This window comes from Rana temporaria, chromosome 4 (genome assembly GCF_905171775.1).
Source record: "Rana temporaria chromosome 4, aRanTem1.1, whole genome shotgun sequence".
NCBI classification, from domain to species: Eukaryota; Metazoa; Chordata; class Amphibia; order Anura; family Ranidae; genus Rana; species Rana temporaria.
The window spans coordinates 434992594-434998670 of NC_053492.1; the positions used below are offsets into that span (position 1 = coordinate 434992594).

At 35.8% G+C, this 6077-nt stretch overlaps 1 protein-coding gene across 1 annotated transcript in view; it reads right to left on the minus strand.

Moving 5' to 3' along the window:
• PROX1 (prospero homeobox 1) overlaps positions 1-5845 on the minus strand; it is a 96327-nt gene extending 90482 nt beyond the window's left edge. Inside the window, exon 1 of the mRNA XM_040351455.1 lies at positions 5495-5845. The gene's annotated coding sequence lies outside the window, so the exon portion shown is untranslated. The remainder of the gene's footprint in view (positions 1-5494) is intronic.
• Positions 5846-6077: the final 232 nt, after the last annotated feature.

Below are 6077 nucleotides of genomic sequence, written 5' to 3' on the forward strand. Positions count from 1 at the left end.
TGAGCATAGGAAAAAAATAAGCTATTTTTTCATGGTGTGTTCACCTAATATTAAACTATGCATTTGCTTAACAGAGCACATCTTAGAAATCATAGGGTATATTGCCAGAGGCTGCCTGCAGACTTTTTGGAATTGGTCCCATCTTTTTCGGTTCACCTGTAAAAACATCTACGCGCTCCCTAGGACTGCATCTGTGGCTAGTTTTAAAGGATGACTGTTCATGCAAATAGGCATCATTTCAGCATGACAAAACCATCACTTATCCAGAGAGTAGTCATCAAGAGCGTGCAAAAAGATAGGTCAACGTGGAAGAAGATGACAACACAGGTCCAGTTAAGACTGGCAGGCACCATTATTATAGTAAGAGATTTTCTTTTCTTATTTTGCCAAATAAAAAGTCAACCGGGGATATATTGAATGACTATAAAATGCTTAGATTGCAGGGCAAACACAAATTTACCAATGTCAAAAAATCTTTACGAAAACATAAAATGAGATAAGAAGCATAAAATGGGTCAAAATGCAATTGGTCATAAATGACATTTATTAGCACCATCACTCTAAAATATGAATCGCAACTAGAGAAATTGTGACGGCAGAAAAAACCAAGTGGTCCATCGAGTCCGCCACCCTTTTTTAACATTTCCCTTTTTTCCCTTATTTATTCATCAGGATTTTGTGTTATAATTTAATCTTTTTCCTATCTGCGTATATGTTTATCCTTATCAAGTTTAATTTCACTTGTTGATTGAACTAGGCCTTAATCCTACCATGAAATATGTACTCTTACCCAAGCAGTGTTCTTACATATAGATGTACACACACCTCCATAGGTAGAGTAAATTTTTATTAGCACAAAATATTAATAAATATTTATTCCTATAATTCCCTTTCCTATATTTATAATGATTTAAAAAAAAATGTTATATTCCTTTAAAGTTCCATCATCGTTGGCATATGTGGTTAACAGGTCTGCAACGCTATCACAGCAAAATGTATACAGCGTATTACTTAATGTGAACCTGTACTAATATTTGAGATCTATAGGTAATATATAGTTCTGCATGTTGTTTTATAACAGGCAAGCCTATGATTTTGTGTATTTCAATTTAAAAGTTGTCTAAAGTGATCTTGACATTCACTGTCTGTAATTTATCTCAGACACAAAACAATGTTTAAATTCAATATAAGAGCAAAATAATTAATAAAAAGAAATCTGTTTAAACTAGAGATGTTTAACTGCTTGTTTTGTTCTGGTTTTGCAGCTGCCAGCCGGTGATAAATTGACCCATTTAGCTACATGTCAGCGGCTGTGGAATACACATGTTGATCTTGTAAATAAAAAAAAGGAGAATAAAGATTTAACACAGCTATGTTGCTAAAATATTCAATATTACACCCTATGAAATATTTGTGGGTCAATAAAATATTTTCATATAGCTAAATTTGTAGTTCCCAAAACATCTGTTTATTCCTTATGAGATAATATTTTGTTAAATTTTACAAACTCCCTTTTACAATAAAAAAAAAATTGGAAATATATGCACTGTCAATAACATGGCATATTTGTTTGTATTATATAATAAACTGTGTTTTAATTATTTGGTAAAATATAAAATGTATAGAAAAGAAAATTCAATTGTAACTAATAAAAAAAAATATTTTAAATGAACTTTGAGCTACATCAGGTGTAAAAACTGCACACTTTCTTGGAGAAGATGCAAATAAATTTTTGCTCATAACGGGGACATTTGTTTTTAAATTATTTTATATATATATATATATATATATATATATATATTTAAATATCTGCTTCACAAATAATATTGAAGCATTTCACTCTCTAAAAAGTTACAAGAAGTATCATTGTAACTTGTAAGAAATGTCATCATAACTTGAATATTATGTTAACAGGACACTAGTTCCCAAAGTGTACAAATTTCATGCACGACACATGTTCATCTAACCATTTAAAAAAAAAAAAGCAATTCCCTCTACAGGTAAATGTAATCTGTTTCTCATATAATTCTGGGCAACACCAAACTATTACCTGTAGTGGTATTCCTGAAACTACAGAGATGCATACATTTAAAATTTTTACAAAAACATAAAAATTTTACTTATTTAAAATTATTTTTTTATTCCGTTTGATGTTCACTTAAACATATATGCTTCCATTATACTATGGGAAAGTTGCAAGGGCAGAATTTTTTATTTATTTTTTGCCTTACATGCTACCTTCGTTTTGGACTATCATTAACTGTAGCAACCTAAATCGTGACAGTTTCACTCACACACATATATTATATTTTCATCGATACTTCCACAGAATTTTTTTTGGATTGCACCCTTCATCACTGGTAAAAAGTTTAATTCAACAAAATGCAAATCCATCATGTTTTTGGGGAGGGGGTGTATTGAAAGCACTATTTAAGGCTTAAAGCTATGGCATCATTTTGAAAATATTCCATGTTCTAAAAATGTACAGTATCCACAACCAAGTCTCAGTTAACTTATCCAACATCACAATATAGTCAAGCAGGTATTTACACCAAAATTGTAGTCAATCAATCTCTGTATGTCAGACCAGCTACGTAGAATGATTTTAGCCATATAGATTGTTTGCATAGCATAATAAGCACTAGAATAATTGTCTGAACTGGATAAATAAAAAAGACAAGGGTACCAATCATGCAAAACAAAACCAAAGAAATTCCCAGCTCAACTTACCGACCGTACCAATCATACCTGCAAATACACAAGAGGTGTCCACACTCTCTATAATATGGACACTCCTAGGTGTGGGTAGTTACACTTTTGAAAACTGTAGACAGACCAGCTTGCTAGTTTGTTAAGAGTATAACGAGTTAATTGTAACTATCTTATAGCATAAAAAAGACTAATGTCAGGTGCAGCAAAGCACTGCAATAAAACTACACATGCCACTTGCACTTCAAGGTAGTTTATACCTTTATATCTTAAGTTCCTCCATGTATGATTAATAAAAAGCAGAAGTGTTGATTGTACAAAGGGGCACAGAAGTGAAAAGTGGAACTGTCACGAAGAAGCTGTTGCTGTTTAACAGAATCAGATACAGCTCTGTATCCAAACAGGTTCAAGGTATTCTTGAAGACCCTAGAATCTGTGACTTAGTTTGCAGGCAGGGGCGCTCCAAAATTGACCCTGTGGACAGATACTTTTGTGATCCATATGCCCTCCATATTGTAAAGAAAATATTGTTTGGTTATGGAAAATATTTAAAATGGGTTGAGTGGTTCTTCAAATGGTAAAGAAAAAAAAAAACCCATAAGGTAATTATTATGACAAATACAATTTAGGAATAAATTTCATTTTTTTTTGTATGCAGTTTTATCAACAATCTAAATCTTTAATAAGACTGCATAAAGCTTAAAGGGCGAAAACAGTACAATATCAGTGGCTTGTGCGAGATCACCTGTACTAGAGAGGGAAAGGTCAAAAATGATGTTAGAAAGTATTATTTTACAGAAAGAGATGTAAGTGCTTAGAGAAAACTGCTGGCAGATGTAAGGTGCAAATTAACGGTAATAGAAATTATACATGGCCAGCATAGCCAATAAAAATCTATCTTTAGACATTTGTGATAGCCAAGGAACCTCTCTCCATCTGCCCCAAGCCATCTATCCTAAGGTTAAAAACAAGCAAAGGTGAGGGACCAGGTGGTCAAATTTTTGTGTTGATCTAATGTTAATTTGCAATGAGCCAATGTGTTTTAAACTCAAGAAAGGTCTGGTGCACTGTGGAACTTGTTAACCGGCTTAACTTATAAATGCAGAAGTAATGATAAAGGAACAAAACTTATAAAGTTTACTTTTTAAGCATTCCAGGAAGCTGCACCGTTTAATGAGAGGCAGGTAAGCAACAGACCCTCTCAGTCCACCTTCGGATTCCCCTTAAAACAGCAACGAAGGGTATACTTAGAACTTCACCCTTTGGTTTGTGGAAAATTATGATTAATAATAGAGTCGGTGCTCAGCATGCAAATCAGCTTGATAAAAAAAAAAGCCTCACCAGGTCTGTTTGCAAGTCCCTTGCAGAGCTGGGTGTCCTTATCTCAGAACTGACCATAAACTCATAAACCACTCAACAATAGTCGTCTGGTAAGAACCTACTGAACGAAAAAGTTGCACCTGTCTTTCTTGACACAACACACCTGTCTTGTGTTGCCCATGCGCGTTTTGTTATGGTCCTACAATAGCAGAGAGCAGGGAAGGGAGGGGGACAAAATAAAAAGAAAGAAAAAAAAATCTTTCATAGCAAATTAGTCCGCTCAGCTGCCTTTAAGTGAGGTTAACCTTGCAGAGCAAACAAGCTCATAAGAACAAAAGAAAATGATCTTAAAATCTAAAAGAAAAAAAAGGGGTAAAATAAGTGACAAGTGTCTATGGTGAAGTAGTTTGCATACAAGAGGATGCATGCTCCTTCTGTTGCTGAACTTCCAAAAGAAAACAGTGCTCCTTCGATTTCAGCACTGAGCAGTTCCTTATGAAAGCAACAGCATGTGCTCGATGTGTGGCTCTAAACCGTCCCCACTCGCAGCAGTTATCTCACTACGGAACGCACTTGATCTGAGTTGCTCTCTTGTACAGCTTTCAACGTAGGCTGTTCTGCTGCAACATAAGGCGATCGCCAAGGAAAAAAACCTTCACTGTTTAAATGAATACTTGTAAACGGCAGTCTCTCTGTCTACGACATCAAAGCTGTCCATCCTTAACCCTGGTGATGCTGAAGAAATGATGCCAGGCACATAAACACAGGGCCCCAGTTCTACAGCTATCACAACCAATGATAGTAAATTTACCTTAAAAATGAAAAAAAAAACCTTGATCTAACAATCCAAGAAAATCAGGTTCACACCAAAGTCAACACTACCCTACATAGTGCCCTACAAAGTACAAGGGTGGGCAACAAGCATCCCAAACAAGCCGAGACTGAAAACTTACCAGAAGCACCAACTTTCCAACCATCTTTTACAATGAAACCATTATGGCCCTTAAATGGGACCCATAAAGTCATCACTGTTAAATATGATATGTTCAAGAAGGGGCAAAGTACTAATAAAAAAGGGGAAGTGCAGGATGCATGCAAATAGCAAGCAAATCAATACAGACAGCAAGAAAGCACCTTTAGCACATTGAACAAAACAGACAACCCCCTCACCCCTAAAAAAATTATAATAAATCAAAAGTTAAAAAGCTTAAGTTAAACAGCATTCATGAACAAGTAGGAGCGGCGCAAAAAATAAATAAAAAAGGAAAACAATCAAACACATAATAGAAATAAATAACTGTCAACTTAACAAAAAAGAATCCATCAACAACAAAAAAATTACTCAGTTCACTTATTCCAGTTAACGCTTATCTCATTTAAGTTCCAATTCCATTCAAAGGGAAAATCCTTAGTATGGACAGGCGAGAAGTTATCTAGGAGAAGCCAGGCTGTAGGCAATACTCACTCAAGAGAAGCTGTGCAAACTGATCCTTCTTGCCGGTCAAAGACAGAAACCACGATGCTTAGTCTATCTGCTGATGAGCAGTTCAATTTGACAAGGGAGGGAGGATGTGTGAGTGCGTGTGTGTGTGTGTATGTGTATGTCTGAATGACTAAGAGACAGAGTGTATGTGTGCGTGTGTGTGCTTGTGTGTGTGTGTGAGGCTAACAGAACAAACAGGAGGCAGACTACAGAGAAGCTGGGAGAAGGCAAGAGAGGGAGAGAGAGAGGGAGAGAGAGTTCTTTTGTGCTCCTCTCCTTTGGCTGGCTGTAATTGTATTAGTTCAGCAAGCAGAGCTCAGCTGAGGCTCAGCGCTACCACAAGATTTACTTTAAGACACAGCTGGAGGAAACAGGAAGAATCAACGTCATATTCCGAGTGACGTAAGGGAGGGGGAGCACACCAATCAGGAGACAACTTCAGAAGCAAGGTGGGACAGCTAACACTCAACTTGGAGAAGCAAAAAAAAAAAGGGAAATTCAGATGGGAACATGAGAGATGGATAAGCCTTGCCTGGTCGTCAACACGTCAAGGATTTTCTTTTTT